Source organism: Epargyreus clarus, unplaced genomic scaffold (assembly GCF_041222505.1).
Source record: "Epargyreus clarus isolate Ecla_fem2 unplaced genomic scaffold, WU_Ecla_fem_2.2 ptg000007l, whole genome shotgun sequence".
Taxonomy (NCBI): domain Eukaryota; kingdom Metazoa; phylum Arthropoda; class Insecta; order Lepidoptera; family Hesperiidae; genus Epargyreus; species Epargyreus clarus.
In genome coordinates, this window is record NW_027332215.1 from 2446664 (window position 1) to 2463481 (window position 16818).

The 16818-nt window shown below is 34.7% G+C and overlaps 1 protein-coding gene across 2 annotated transcripts in view; it reads left to right on the forward strand.

Moving 5' to 3' along the window:
* Window positions 1-16818, forward strand: part of LOC140743082 (uncharacterized) — a 40654-nt gene that overhangs the window by 12916 nt on the left and 10920 nt on the right. Inside the window, exons 3-7 of one of the 2 annotated variants that reach the window (XR_012102370.1) lie at window positions 2372-2472; window positions 3718-3828; window positions 4418-4484; window positions 5190-5292; window positions 5753-5925. The exons of the other annotated variant lie outside the window; for it this stretch is intronic. The gene's annotated coding sequence lies outside the window, so the exon portion shown is untranslated. Of the gene's footprint in view, window positions 1-2371; window positions 2473-3717; window positions 3829-4417; window positions 4485-5189; window positions 5293-5752; window positions 5926-16818 lie in introns of those variants that run through there. 2 annotated transcript variants of the gene reach the window in all.

Genomic DNA, 16818 nt, shown 5'->3' on the forward strand with positions numbered 1-16818 from the left:
GGAACGAGTTGTGGAATAGTACATGTGAGTAATCATTATTACTTTAGTGTATATAAAGTAAAGATTAAAACTGCTTCGCAACAATACTCAACAAATATGAATGATGGTATATATTTTAAACAATTTAACGTCGTAACGATTAACCGTCGTAGAGTCAACTTACCCTGATTATGCTCCGTTTTGGAGCGAAACAGGTGTTGGTGGTGGTATGTAGGGTGGTGTATATTTTTAATATTTTGCATTTGCACGCATCCTTTGAGGGATGGAGGGTGGTACATACTGCATGGTTTGATTGATTGTTGCGAAGTAGTTTTAATCTTAACTTAATAGCATGGATTTCCGCAAAGTAGCGCCTGATATAATTAACTTTAGTGTAATGGTAGAACTATTAAGATAGTGTGGTGAAGGCACCTTTTCTGGAGGCTAATTATAGGACTTTTCTTATCGAAGATAAAGCTGTCGTTTCTTGTGTTGAATTTCCGTTTGCGAATTCAAATTCAAATAATTTATTCGCGAACTATTAGCGAATTTATTTATTAGCGAATGATAAAATTATATCCTATCTAATATTATAAATGCGAATGTAAGATTCTGCGCCTATTTGTTTGTTTGCTGGACTTTCACGCCTTGCCAAAGGGTGGTTGACGAACTATCCTACCGAACTTTCGGGCCTGGCTGCAAAGCAAGGATAGAGTGACCTTTCTTTTTTTTTTATCGAGGAGGAAACCTTCAAAAGGTACCCGACAACGTGGGAGCGACGCCGGGTTATGTGGGATTTTTACCGCACTAAAACCCTCCCGGTGGCCGTCCTCTGCGCTGCGTAGAGGGCTCCGGGATCTCCAAAGGAACGCAACCGGAGTTCTCTTAGCGCATTGCCCCGTCGGGCTCCGCCCAGGTTAGCTTGACGCTCGCCGCACCGTCTGGTGTGAACTATAGTATGCGACCACACATACCGCCGTCCTTCCCGGGGCCGTTGGCCGGGCGGTTCGAGCTCCCACTCTTGCCGCCCGCAACCCCGGAAGCCCCCTTTTAGTCGCCTCTTACGACAGGCAGAGGATATCGTAGCCCTATTCTTGTCCCGGAACTACCGAAGTCGCCGGGGCCTAACTAAAGCGATACCTCGCCGGGGACCGCTAAGTACGGCCCCGGCGACTTCGGTAGTTCCGGGACAAGAATAGGGCTACGATATCCTCTGCCTGTCGTAAGAGGCGACTAAAAGGGGGCTTCCGGGGTTGCGGGTGGCAAGAGTGGGAGCTCGAACCGCCCGGCCAACGGCCCCGGGAAGGACGGCGGTATGTGTGGTCGCATACCGTAGTACGCACCAGACGGTGCGGCGAGCGTCAAGCTCACCTGGGCGGAGCCCGACGGGGCAATGCGCTAAGAAGACTCCGGTTGCGTTCCTTTGGAGATCCCGGAGTACTCTACGCAGCGCCGAGGACGGCCACCGGGGGGGTTTTAGTGCGGTAAGAGTCTCACATGACCCTGTGTCGCTCCTACGGCATCGAGTACCTTTTGAAGGTTCCCTCGTGAACAAAAAAAAACTTTCATGCCTTAACTACATAACCATTTTTTATGAAATTGTGTACACGTTGTCAGGGGTCCAGAAAAGGACATAATGTACTTTTTTTATTCTGAAAAAAGTACCATACTCGATGACGACAAACTTAACTTTTATCCTGATAAGCTTAAGGACAATTTTATCAAATTGTATTGTAATCGACCTCCGACTTCGAGCGAAGCCGAGGGTACAAACTTGTAACTTTGAAATAAAGCGTAGCGTCTATTCTGTTATATCACGTGACTATGGTGTGGGCGGAGCTAAGCTAAAATAAACAACGAATGCGCAACGTTAGCAGCCATTTTGTTTTCGCTTTGCGAACAGTTTCTCGTGTACTTGGTATTTGTAATTCCTCAATAATACTTTTGGTATAAAATTAACTGTGTGTCTATTATTATAAGTTGTCAACAGACAACTTAAGGATAACAGGGTAACAACCCTAAATAACGAACGACCAGCGAGCATAAATGCAGCTTGATAATTCTAGTAAAGTAACGAAATTCTATTTAAATTGTACCTGTGAAATTAATACCTCAAAAAAAAATTTGAGGTCTTATGCAACCCAAACATGAAACATTTTTATGAACTACTTCAATTTATTGCTTTCTGCGTAGAACCAACAAACGCGTCTAAGCATTAGTCGCGTCTGAATATACTGCGCTATAACGATATCGAAGTAAACGTCGCTGGCAACATTAAAAATAATGTATGCCATATGTAATTCGTAACAATTAACCAATAGGCATGCATCAGTTCAGTCTGTGACTTACGACTAAGTTGGAATAATTTGTTTTTTTTTTAATACCTACACAGAAGAACCGGCACTATACCAACAGATCTCAAAATCTCAAGAAGTCCAGATTTTGACCACAAGCTAAAGAGTATTCAACGCATTGAAACTTTCGTCAAAGCAGGTAAGAAGTAGTTAAGTAATATTTTTTATGCATTTTGAAAACTTATGTATTATATCTTGGTGTAATTTTATTGTCTCTTTCTTACAATATTTTCTTAAAACTGTCATCAAAAGAGACGTGTAACTTCTATTTTGACGTGTAACGTAGTAATGAATGGAAAAAACATTCGGAATATAGGTTATCAGGCATATATTTGTAGTCAAAGCATATTCAACGTATTACCTACTCAAATGTTAATTTATAGTATTGCCAAAAAGATAAGCGTAAAAAGAGTAATTAATTAAGATGTATATAACTCGTTCGTCATCTACTACAATTCGATACTAATATTCACTTAGAACATATTCCTATCACGCTGGTTTGTGCCCGCGTCAGGATCTGGCCCTCACGCGTCCCACTCGCGTCCTATTGTTTCATAAATACTTCTCCTGGAGTTGCAATCCACACGCGTGCAGCTCACGGAGAGACTGCAGCGGGTTGATTCACGCATGTGGGTGAGACACGCGGGCAAAAACCCCGTGATAATAACATATCTATTAATAATAATGATTTCATTGCGTATATAATCAATTCGTAACTGTTTTAAGTTACGTTTAAGAAGCGGTACGCTACATTAAAAACCAAATTTCCCTCATTGATACATTTACTGTAATGTAAGTCAATAGTGCGGAATTTGGGACAATTTAAATGAAATATTTAGATATATGCAATTTTATTACGATAGAATAGTGCAGTGTTCAAATGCAAGTGTATTACAATAGTTCCTCGATAATCCTGATACTGTGTAATAAATAGTCTCCTGCGAGCTTAAATTTATAAATATATTTGAACCTAGTACTAGTACTAGGTTGGCTAGGTTGCATACGCAGTGGCTAGCCACGCCACTGCGTGTCCCAGACAAGTCGTTACATTAATATCCATAATTATTATAGTATACCTTGTGATTTTTTTAACTCAGAACTGTCATCGAGTATATAATCAGAAACTTCATAATGTACTGGTTTTAAATAGACATTTTTTAATTTGCCGAATAAAAGGTGCTCAAAATTGTTATTCCGATACTGGCCTAAAAATTAATGATAGATTACCGTGAGTCTACTGTACATCAATACGATAGTTTCTTTATAAATGGATTACAAACAAACCTCACACTGCTATGAACAATGCACTATTAAAACGAGAAACAGATATTTAGTCATGTATGTTATGTATACAATACAAAGTGTATGTTTGTATTTTACACAGGAAAAGTTTGAGTCGCAAAATGGCAAAACGTCATAGACTTATAAAGGATACGAGGAACAAAGATGGCATTTCATAAGCTACATTATAATTATGAAATAATATTACAGGCAGGTAAGCAAATATTTAATGAGTTTTACTTACCAAATAACTTATACACTGAAAATGTTTATAATTAACTATAATTGATACGATTAGGAGGTTTCTTAATAGATTATCCTTAAGGGGGATTACTAATCCCTACTCCCTTTATGACATGTATTTTATAAATATGAAATCCTTAAAGGCCCATTGACTTTACTTGTAATCCTTTATCATTAATTAAAATCTGTTTTAATTTAACGCAATAATAATCACTTATATTATAACATGCCTAAATAATTTCTGCGTATTTCCTATGCGGTGTAACATAAGACATGTTTCACTGCTTGAAGCTACGCTATAGAAAACTCGGAGCTTGTAACGCAATTGCTGTTTGCGAATATGTACCGAGACAATTAATCTTCATGATAAGCATTTACATTTTTAAACTATATTGTCGTATACTAATATAATAGGTACCTACATTTTTTGAAAGACGTAGAGAGATTCTATATATCTTCCTAAATGTCCTTAATTTTTATCTGTTCATGATTATTAGATATTTCCTTACAAACAAAGGTAGTTATACTTTTGCCAAAGCTTAATAAACATTATCTTTCAGACTATGGAAGAATATACACATTGACGGAAGCAGTTACCGCGTTGGCTCTTACAACTTAAGAACACGGGTCAGTATTAATTAACAGTATTAAATTACAATAACAAGAAACTAAAGTAATTTAATTCAATACTACAATTGCCTTCACTTGGGTCATATTTCTGTCACGCGGATTTGTGCCTGCTTGCTTGTCAGTTAAGTTGATGCCGTCATTCCGCGTGCATTTGGCGTATGTGATGAGTATCTACGAAACGGTAAGACGCGAGTGGCGAGCGTGCAGACCAAACCCGTACGTGAGCGCGGGTTTGCGTGATGGGAAAAAGAATTAATTAATATTATTAATTTACTTTTTTATTTAATACATTTTATAACAATATTGTAAATCCTTATGGCGTATACAGTGGAGACGTAGCTGCCTATTTGTTACGTCTTAGTATATATACGCTACATTAATGCCGAAGATTACCTCGCTGACGCCATTACATATAATGTGTGTCAGTTCTCCTTGATTCGGAACATTACTCAAATTAAACAAACAGGTGTAAGTAAACCTAGTGACAATAAAAATAAAATGTAATGAGTCATCATCATCATCATCATCAACCCATCCTGTCCCACTGCTAGGCACAGGTCTCCTCCCATAATGAGAAGGATTAGGCCATAGTCCACCGTGCTGGCCAAGTGCGCATTGGTACACTTCACATACCCTAGTAATTACTAATAATTCGTATTAAACATTAAATAGTAACGTAATTCACTTTACGTTCTTCAATAGGGTTGGCTGTCTCAAACTGTGGGGTCCCGATGCTATGCAAGGTTCACTTTGCACAACTGGGCGAGGCTTAGAGACGTCCTGTTACGCGGATTAGTAAAGAAAGGTACGAGCTATTTAATTGATGACGTCAATTTAAACATGGTGTTTCAACGCACCATAAAGCAGGTCGGATAAATATAGTTATAGTGGATCGCATGATTGTTTGAAATTTATATTTCATTTCATAAAAAATAATATTAGTTAAAAAAACTAAAAACCACGCTAAAATCGTACAAGGAAAATCGTAAATCCTAACAATCCCGGTAAATGGGATAAAATTATTAAAATCGTGTATCGTCATCGGTTCTTTATAAGTGTTCAAAATTTTTAATTAATTGGCCCGTTAAAAGTGGGTAAAAATTGAGATCAAAGATTCTGTTACATACATACAGGTAAAGCTAATAAAAGCGTGGTAAAACAAACCTGCTAAGATAGCGCCTGATGATGTACCTACCGCGTTAAATACACTTTGATTCAGCCTGACAAACAATAAAAAATAAATAATAGCTTTTTTTTCTTTTCAGGATACCTACCACGCCGCAGAATAACATCGAAATGACAGCCAGAGTGTAAATGCTTGACAATGTGACGACGTGTTTTGCTGGAAAATGACAGTTAATTGAAGCTAAAACTTTGACTACTTTAGATAGTCATTTTAACAAATGCTACAAACCATACGCTTAAACGTAAACATAAACCTTCTTTAGGTACGTATAGGTACATGTATCTTTGTGTAGTCAACAAAAAGGTATTCACCAGGCAATCGTTTTTATATAACATTCTAATTAATATATATATAAACATAACTTAAAATTTAATTAAAAAATGCTAAAATCATTTAAACCCCCCCCCCCCCCCCAACTTCAATAATTTATATATCGAGAGAGAATTTACGTAAAGATCTTTCATATATTTTGATTAGATCTATAAGAGTGGCATAAATGAACAACAAGCGAATACTAATTCGCTTTCATAGCACTTCATCACGAACCTGTGTGGTTCTCGAAGATGTAGATGTGGAAATAACATGTGGTATTCAACTCCATATGAACTTAATAAGAAACGCAAGAAAATCCGCCGTCATTTAAAAAAATAATAATACATTCTGCTACATGATGATGCAGTTCATAAGAACTAAAGTCTTAGATGTAAAAATTAATATTATTCGTAAACTTCAACATCAGACAATCAGTCTAATAGTAAATGGTCGCATTAAAAACAAAGAAACAATTTGTCAATGGGCCAAATTGCAAAATTATAACTTTACAGGAGAGGCTTCAAAGTTTAAATTTACTATAACTTCAGATTGATAAAACTGAAATTTAAGAATCTTTGCTTGTTTGCTATCAGAACAATCCTCCTCATTTATACGATAGTATTTTATATATATTAGTTTTTTTTTACGTCCCATTGGCCCTTATACGTTCGTTTTTGTTATAATTATTTTTCTTTAAAAACACCCTAAAAGAGCCAATGAGTCATATTGACCTTTATACGCGTATTACGCTAATTAGCATACAGTATATATATTTTTTATTTTTTACCCATAAAATCAATTAATAATTGAAGTAGTTGATAATTCATTATTTAGAATATAAGCTATTTAGATATTTAGTTACTTATGTCACATTTACACTTATACGTTTTACAATCTGCTAACCTACTAACAAAGTTTTCAGTTAGATCATTTGAATAATAAAAAAAACATGCAACAGTTTTATTAAAATTTTTGAAATAAAAATTAAATTAGCCTTAAAACTACACTTATGGACCCGTATTCAGTCTATTTGGTATTTTCATGATAAAAAAATAAAAAAAAAGTAAGAAGGAAACTGTTACTGGAGATCTTAGTTTGATTAACAAAATAATGTGCTTCACATTATTATATTCTTACTAAAATTATAAAAAATAACAAAATTAAAAACCTATCTGGTATAAACAAAATAAAAAAAGGTCCGTAATATAATCAAGTACTAAAATTACCAACATTACTAGTAATTCTTAATAAGTCTTCTTTAAATTTCTTCATTATCGCTTTCATTAATTGACACAATGTCATTAGATGCTACTAGATTTTCATAATAACTGTGGTATGCTGGTGGGATAATATTTTTTCGACATAAATCAAGCAAGTCTTTCTTCTTGGAAGGTTATATTGGTAACAGCTGATTGTAACATAGTTGCAGAGGAATATCCGTAGGGTTATCAGCAATTTGCCTTCTTGTTCGTACTGGCTGATCTAAGATTTAATATGATTTTCAATAGCATGGTCACTACCCAAATCATATTTATAGTATAAGACGTATGGTTCATCTCGGCTTACGCGAATTTGTTTCATTTTAGACTAAATAATTTTTTGTCCTTCTGAGTTTTTAGTCCAGTTAAAGTGTGTATTTGTTTGCATTTTTTTGAAGTCATAAATCATGTTTTGAGCTACGTCTATGACGTTATAAGGACTTCCTTTTGATTTCGCCCATCGAATCAATGAGCTCCATTCAGAGGGTGTGTAAATATTCTTATATTTTGAAGCTCTTTCAATAGTGTCGTGTATGGAGTCACCTTCATTCTGAGCGTGGCCTACTTCAAGAAAAGTGTGCTTTATATTCAAATTAAACTGTTTAGCAGCATACAGATACATACAAATTATAATCTTGTTACGGTTTTGGGCTGTGCAATTGTCTGACCAAAATATGAAGTCGTCACAACCTTCTTGACTTTTTAATTTAATTATATCATAAATACAGCTCGCTATTTCGTTTGATCCCTTCATTGCAATTTGTTCGTTCCATAAGTAACGGGTGCCAATTAACTTCCCAATATCGAAAACTGATAAGTTATGCACATTCAGCCTTTTGCCATAATAAAAGAGACTAATTTCACACCTTTTTTGATTTTTTTTTTATAATATAGGAGTAGCAGACGAACATGCAGTCCACCTGATGGTAAGTGGCTACTGCCGCCCATAGACATCTGCAATCAACCCACACAGAGGTCGGCCACAGATGCGCCGCTACCCCTGAGGACTAAGCTGGAACGCCTCGGAAAAGTATGTCTCCCTTACCACACCCTTCAAGACGGAACACAGCAGCGCTTAACACTGCTGTTATTAGGCAGAAATAGGTGTGGCGGTGGTGCCGCCGGAGTCGAATCACAAAGGGTTCTACCACCTTTAACAACACTTGGGGACAACAACACTTTTTGCATATCAAAAGTAGCGCAGAATATTTTCGTATTATTTTGTGATTCACGCTTATCCTTTTCTTTTAAGGATCTAGCCTGATTTTTGCTGACTATATGATTTTCAAAAATTATTTTATTTTCAGGAGTCACAAAACCGTTTTTGAAAGAATGACAAACATGGCATTAGTTTTTTTTTGGCTGGTGAAATGATAAATTAATATTTTTGTTTACTATATCCCTATATTGCCTTAACGACTCACATTTATTAGCATATTTAGATGGATCATACCATTCTTTGTCTAACTTGAACATTCGGATATAACTTAAAGAGCCATCTAAATAAAGTTTATTACTGTCTTTACGACAATAATGTGAATCAACCGGTTCAAAGGACTTGACGTGGTCCAGCAGATTGGTCCAAACCATAAACAAACGCGCGGGAACTCCCCGCGTATAAGTCTCTACTCTTAGAACCTTGTACGTTTAAATTCATGTTACATGAATTTGGCATTGGGAAATGAAAATAACAGTGTACAGAAAGACGATTTAGGTTATGAAAACGATGATGTAATAGAAAATAGAGATGATAACATTTGTAAGTACTTCAAATTTTATGGGTAAAAAATAACAAAAAATATATATACTTTATGCTAATTAGAGAAATACGCGTATAAAGGTCAATATGACTCATTGGCCCTTTTAGGGTGTTTTTAAAGAAAAATAATTATAACAAAAACGAACGTACAAGGGCCAATGTGACGAAAAAAAAACTAATAAATGTATATATAAAATACTATCGTATAAATGAGGAGGATAGTTCTGTTCGCAAACAAGCAAAGATTCTTAAATTTCAGTTTTATCAATCTGAAGTGATAGTAAATTTAAACTTTGGAAGCCTCTCCTGTAAAGTTGTATTTTTACAATTTGGCCCATATAAGAAGACGGCCAAAAAAGATGACGGTGGTATTCAGAAGTTTCAGATCATTATCAATTGATACATACCGTCCTCGACAGGCAATGAGTCATTTGCCTGTACCATGAGCTATTTTCTTTCTTTCTGAACTTTAGATATTCAGGTCTATTTTCTGAGACACGCCATTCCCATGTTCAACCGCGTATATAAAGTATTACTAGCAAGAAATGGATAGTTTCATGCATTTTATTTCCTACTTATTTCCCTTGTTAGCCAACCCTCTAAGTATTGAGCCTTGTTGACTCTTTCTGATTACATGTTCTATAAGAGAGATTTCTATAGTGAGTGACTTGAGAGTTACTGATAAAATGGGATTCCATGTTCTGTTAAAGAGATTAAGCAAATTCTATTTTATTATAAATTCTCACGTATCAGCTGTTTTATTTAGAAATCTTGTCATTTCTTTCTCATTTCATTTCACTAATGTTGATGGACAGTATCAAATAAAATATTAAGGAATGTAAAATAATACTTTATTCGATTATATCCATATTTTTACATTGACAATCAACAACATCGGTTGCCTGGAGACTTAATATCCAACAGTCCACCGCTATTTTCACTTATACCACCAGGGGCGCCGGCAGCATTTGATCAAGGTGACGGCACACCATTATGCCATTTTCAGTTCTCACTTCATAATGGAGTCTACCTAATCTTCGGATGACGACTCCGAACTCCCATTTAACTCTTGGGTTGGTGTAACTGCGGACTTGTACCTTATCACCTTGTCCGAACTCCTTCGTTGGCGGTGCATTGTAATGCATTGTAAATATTAAGGAATGTAAAATAATACTTTATTCGATTATATCCATATTTTTACATTGACAATCAACAACATCGGTTGCCTGGAGACTTAATATCCAACAGACAGTATTCAGAAGGTTTGGATCATTATCCATTGATTCATAGCGTCCTCGACTGGCAATAAGTCGTTTGACTGGTCCTTGGGCTACTTTAGATATTCAGGTCTATTTTCTGAGACACGCCATTCCCATGTTCAACCACGTATATGAAGTATTACCACAGATTAATAAATAGGTACTACGTAAGTATTACTAGCATGAAATTGATAGTTTCATGCATTTTATTCCCTACTTATTTCCCTTGTTAGCCAAACTCTCTAAGATTTTGATCGTCGTTGATTCTTTGTGATTTCATTTTCTATATGAGAGAGCAATCTCTTATTTCTGTATTGTATTCGTATGCTATTGGGTGACTTGAGAGTTACTGATAAAATGGGATTCCATGTTCTGTAAGAGAGATTAAGCAAATTCTGTTTTATGATAAATTCTCATGTAGCAGCTGTTTTATTTAGAAATCTTGTCATTTCTTTCTCATTTCATTTCACTAATGTTGATGGACAGTATTCAGAAGGTTTGGATCATTATCCATTGATTCATAGAGCCCTCGACAGGCAATAAGTCATTTGCCGGGTCCTTGGGCTACTTTAGATATTCAGGTCTATTTTCTGAGACACGCCATTCCCATGTTCAACCACGTATATGAAGTATTACAACAGATTAATAAATAGGTACTACGTAAGTATTACTAGCATGAAATTGATAGTTTCATGCATTTTTATTCCTACTTATTTCCCTTGTTAGCCAAACTCTCTAAGATTTTGATCGTCGTTGATTCTTTGTGATTTCATTTCCTATATGAGAGAGCAATCTCTTATTTCTGTATTGTATTCGTATGCTATTGGGTGACTTGAGAGTTACTGATAAAATGGGATTCCATGTTCTGTTAGAGAGATTAAGCAAATTCTGTTTTATGATAAATTCTCATGTAGCAGCTGTTTTATTTAGAAATCTTGTCATTTCTTTCTCATTTCATTTCACTAATGTTGATGGACAGTATTCAGAAGGTTTGGATCATTATCCATTGATTCATAGCGCCCTCGACAGGCAATAAGTCATTTGCCGGGTCCTTGGGCTACTTTAGATATTCAGGTCTATTTTCTGAGACACGCCATTCCCATGTTCAACCACGTAGATGAAGTATTACCACAGATTAATAAATAGGTACTACGTAAGTATGACTAGCATGAAATTGATAGTTTCATGCATTTTATTCCCTACTTATTTCCCTTGTTAGCCAAACTCTCTAAGTATTGAGCATTGTTGACTCTTTTTGATTACATGTTCTTTAAGAGAGATTATGCAATCTCTTATTTCTGTATTGTCTTCGTATGCTAGTGAGTGACTTGAGAGTTACTGGTAAAATGGGAATCCATGTTCTGTAAGAGAGATTAAGCGAATTCTATTTTAATATAAATTCTCATGTAGCAGCTGTTTTATTTAGAAATCTTGTCATTTCTTTCTCATTTCATTTCACTTATGTTGATGGACAGTATTCAGAAGGTTTGGATCATTATCCATTGATTCATAGCGCCCTCGACAGGCAATAAGTCATTTGCCGGGACCTTGGGCTACTTTAGATATTCAGGTCTTTTTTCTGAGACACGCCATTCCCATGTTCAACCACGTAGATGAAGTATTACCACAGATTAATAAATAGGTACTACGTAAGTATGACTAGCATGAAATTGATAGTTTCATGCATTTTATTCCCTTCTTATTTCCCTTGTTAGCCAAACTCTCTAAGATTTTGATCGTCGTTGATTCTTTGTGATTTCATTTTCTATATGAGAGAGCAATCTCTTATTTCTGTATTGTATTCGTATGCTATTGGGTGACTTGAGAGTTACTGATAAAATGGGATTCCATGTTCTGTTAGAGAGATTAAGCAAATTCTGTTTTATGATAAATTCTCATGTAGCAGCTGTTTTATTTAGAAATCTTGTCATTTGTTTCTCATTTCATTTCACTAATGTTGATGGACAGTATTCAGAAGGTTTGGATCATTATCCATTGATTCATAGCGCCCTCGACAGGCAATAAGTCATTTGCCGGGACCTTGGGCTACTTTAGATATTCAGGTCTATTTTCTGAGACACGCCATTCCCATGTTCAACCACGTATATGAAGTATTACCACAGATTAATAAATAGGTACTACGTAAGTATGACTAGCATGAAATTGATAGTTTCATGCATTTTATTCCCTACTTATTTCCCTTGTTAGCCAAACTCTCTAAGTATTGAGCATTGTTGACTCTTTTTGATTACATGTTCTTTAAGAGAGATTATGCAATCTCGTATTTCTGTATTGTCTTCGTATGCTAGTGAGTGACTTGAGAGTTACTGGTTAAATGGGATTCCATGTTCTGTAAGAGAGATTAAGCGAATTCTATTTTAATATAAATTCTCATGTAGCAGCTGTTTTATTTAGAAATCTTGTCATTTGTTTCTCATTTCATTTCACTAATGTTGATGGACAGTATTCAGAAGGTTTGGATCATTATCCATTGATTCATAGCGCCCTCGACAGGCAATAAGTCATTTGCCGGGTCCTTGGGCTACTTTAGATATTCAGGTCTATTTTCTGAGACACGCCATTCCCATGTTCAACCACGTATATGAAGTATTACCACAGATTAATAAATAGGTACTACGTAAGTATGACTAGCATGAAATTGATAGTTTCATGTATTTTATTCCCTACTTATTTCCCTTGTTAGCCAAACTCTCTAAGTATTGAGCATTGTTGACTCTTTTAGATTACATGTTCTTTAAGAGAGATTATGCAATCTCTTATTTCTGTATTGTCTTCGTATGCTAGTGAGTGACTTGAGAGTTACTGGTAAAATGGGATTCCATGTTCTGTAAGAGAGATTAAGCGAATTCTATTTTAATATAAATTCTCATGTAGCAGCTGTTTTATTTAGAAATCTTGTCATTTGTTTCTCATTTCATTTCACTAATGTTGATGGACAGTATTCAGAAGGTTTGAATCATTATCCATTGATTCATAGCGCCCTCGACAGGCAATAAGTCATTTGACTGGTCCTTGGGCTACTTTAGATATTCAGGTCTATTTTCTGAGACACGCCATTCCCATGTTCAACCACGTATATGAAGTATTACCACAGATTAATAAATAGGTACTACGTAAGTATGACTAGCATGAAATTGATAGTTTCATGCATTTTATTCCCTTCTTATTTCCCTTGTTAGCCAAACTCTCTAAGATTTTGACCGTCGTTGATTCTTTGTGATTTCATTTTCTATATGAGAGAGCAATCTCTTATTTCTGTATTGTATTCGTATGCTATTGGGTGACTTGAGAGTTACTGATAAAATGGGATTCCATGTTCTGTTAGAGAGATTAAGCAAATTCTGTTTTATGATAAATTCTCATGTAGCAGCTGTTTTATTTAGAAATCTTGTCATTTCTTTCTCATTTCATTTCACTAATGTTGATGGACAGTATTCAGAAGGTTTGGATCATTATCCATTGATTCATAGCGCCCTCGACAGGCAATAAGTCATTTGCCGGGTCCTTGGGCTACTTTAGATATTCAGGTCTATTTTCTGAGACACGCCATTCCCATGTTCAACCACGTAGATGAAGTATTACCACAGATTAATAAATAGGTACTACGTAAGTATGACTAGCATGAAATTGATAGTTTCATGCATTTTATTCCCTACTTATTTCCCTTGTTAGCCAAACTCTCTAAGTATTGAGCATTGTTGACTCTTTTTGATTACATGTTCTTTAAGAGAGATTATGCAATCTCTTATTTCTGTATTGTCTTCGTATGCTAGTGAGTGACTTGAGAGTTACTGGTTAAATGGGATTCCATGTTCTGTAAGAGAGATTAAGCGAATTCTATTTTAATATAAATTCTCATGTAGCAGCTGTTTTATTTAGAAATCTTGTCATTTGTTTCTCATTTCATTTCACTAATGTTGATGGACAGTATTCAGAAGGTTTGGATCATTATCCATTGATTCATAGCGCCCTCGACAGGCAATAAGTCATTTGCCGGGACCTTGGGCTACTTTAGATATTCAGGTCTATTTTCTGAGACACGCCATTCCCATGTTCAACCACGTATATGAAGTATTACCACAGATTAATAAACAGGTACTACGTAAGTATGACTAGCATGAAATTGATAGTTTCATGCATTTTATTCCCTACTTATTTCCCTTGTTAGCCAAACTCTCTAAGATTTTGATCGTCGTTGATTCTTTGTGATTTCATTTTCTATATGAGAGAGCAATCTCTTATTTCTGTATTGTATTCGTATGCTATTGGGTGACTTGAGAGTTACTGGTAAAATGGGATTCCATGTTCTGTAAGAGAGATTAAGCGAATTCTATTTTAATATAAATTCTCATGTAGCAGCTGTTTTATTTAGAAATCTTGTCATTTGTTTCTCATTTCATTTCACTTATGTTGATGGACAGTATTCAGAAGGTTTGGATCATTATCCATTGATTCATAGCGCCCTCGACAGGCAAGAAGCGGCGAAAGAAACTCCGTAACACATATCTTTTAAAAAATGGTTTTTACAATGTTAAACTTAAACTATTGGTAAATGTGGAGCTAAAACTACTTGAGACCTCACCGTTTTGTCAGTCAAATAATCACTTAGTTTATAGTTTACTTTGAAACATAGCGTTTGTTTAACGACATGTTTGAACTTGTTTTCTGTGAGATTCATAATGTGGTCTAATCAAAAGTCTAAATTCAAAATGTGGTATAAGACATAATGCTGTGAAAGTAACTGAAATAGACAAGCAGTGGGGATGTCTGTTAACTTTCTAAGACTGCAAAAGCTGCAGTACTAAGTCTGCTGGACAAAGCAAAGATGTGGGGACCTCACTGGAGTTTAGAATCAATATACCCAATAAAACAGTTTCATTGACAGATTGCAAAGTCTCACTATTTAGAGCGACATTCATCCCTGTACTCCTTGCATTTGGTAGCATACATTTAATATATTTAGTTTTATTAGAATTTAGTAGTATAAACTAAAACTAGAAACAAACCTAGGATGAAGCCCTGAGGAACACCTATTTTAATATTAGAGCCTGCTGATAATGTTCCAGTTACTTGCACTTGTTTGGACTCTTTTGTTTAAATAAGAATTTATCAACTTTAGAGAATTTCCCTGAATATCATTATATTGTAATTTTAACAAGGTTATCCAGCTCGACACATGATAATTCAATAACACGTTCAATCAACAACACAATTTTATTATAATAATGCATTTTAGAATGTATTCCATTGAAAACTATTTATAGATCTTATTACGTCTTACGATATTATTATAACTTACACAGAAAAAATTGAAGAAAAAATTTGAGGTTCGTTTTACAAGTAAGACTAACAAAAATGTGTTTTCGCTTGTCGCGACGTAGTAGCCAGTACGAAATCACATTGTCTAGTTAAACATTTTATAATATGATTCTTCATTTAAAAAAAGCAAATAAATCGTTAACTATATGAAGTCAATTTTACCCTACTTCTAACTTTTATATCGAAATGAAACGAATTTGAATGTTTGAATAAAGTCAAAATTTGAATGAAGTTTACAGTAAAGGAATACATCATGAATAAGCCTGCACATGAGAAATTAAAATTAGACCCGTGCCCAGTGAAACAGTGATAGGTTAATGATATCATCATGCAAACTAATCGAAATGTAAATGAAGTAAGAAAGAGAGTAATTATTAATAATAGATATATTTATACATCAGATCTCTATGATATGAAATTGCTATTATCAATAGTGTAGGCATACAATTTTATTTATAATTTTAGTAATTTCGATTAATGTTAATATTTTTAAATATAGTGTACTTCTTTAAATATAGTGTATCTTCAAATATGTATAATTTTTAACAGTTTTAGTTTAAGAATATTATAACAAAATATGTAAACCTACTGTTTAATAAAATTATCTCTGTATAATTAAATTAATTGAATGTACTCTGTAACCAATGTAAATAAACGACTGAGTGATTACCTCCTGTTTTTTATTTTTATCATATAATGTAAAATGTATACGTACTGAATATTTAAAATAGTCTGATCAATAAATTGAAAACATGCAAAATAAATCATATGAATCTGCTAAACATATGAGAGATAGCTCATTCGATTCAGAATGACGTGAAAAAAATAGTAAAAATGGCAAAAATTGTAAAAAAATTAAAATCTAAATATAGCGTTATTTTTTTCATGGTTCCTTTACATCTTTTAACTAATTTACATTTCAATATGGTGGACCAATTGTCTAATATTACTTAGCAGAAAAAAATAACACTGCATCACCAAATTTGTACACGCAGTTAACGAAAGAAGATATAGAGGGCTGAATTTTTTAAAAATTATAACACAATCGATAGTGCAAAAACGGTGACCTTTTACGAAGGTTTTTTTTTCTCTAAGAGGTCAGACCCTAACCTTTGTTCTCCACAAGTTAGTCGTGGTACTTAAGGAACACCCTGTATATTTTCAAATTAACCAGAAATGTACACAGAAATTTATCGTACAAATTAAATTAAGTATA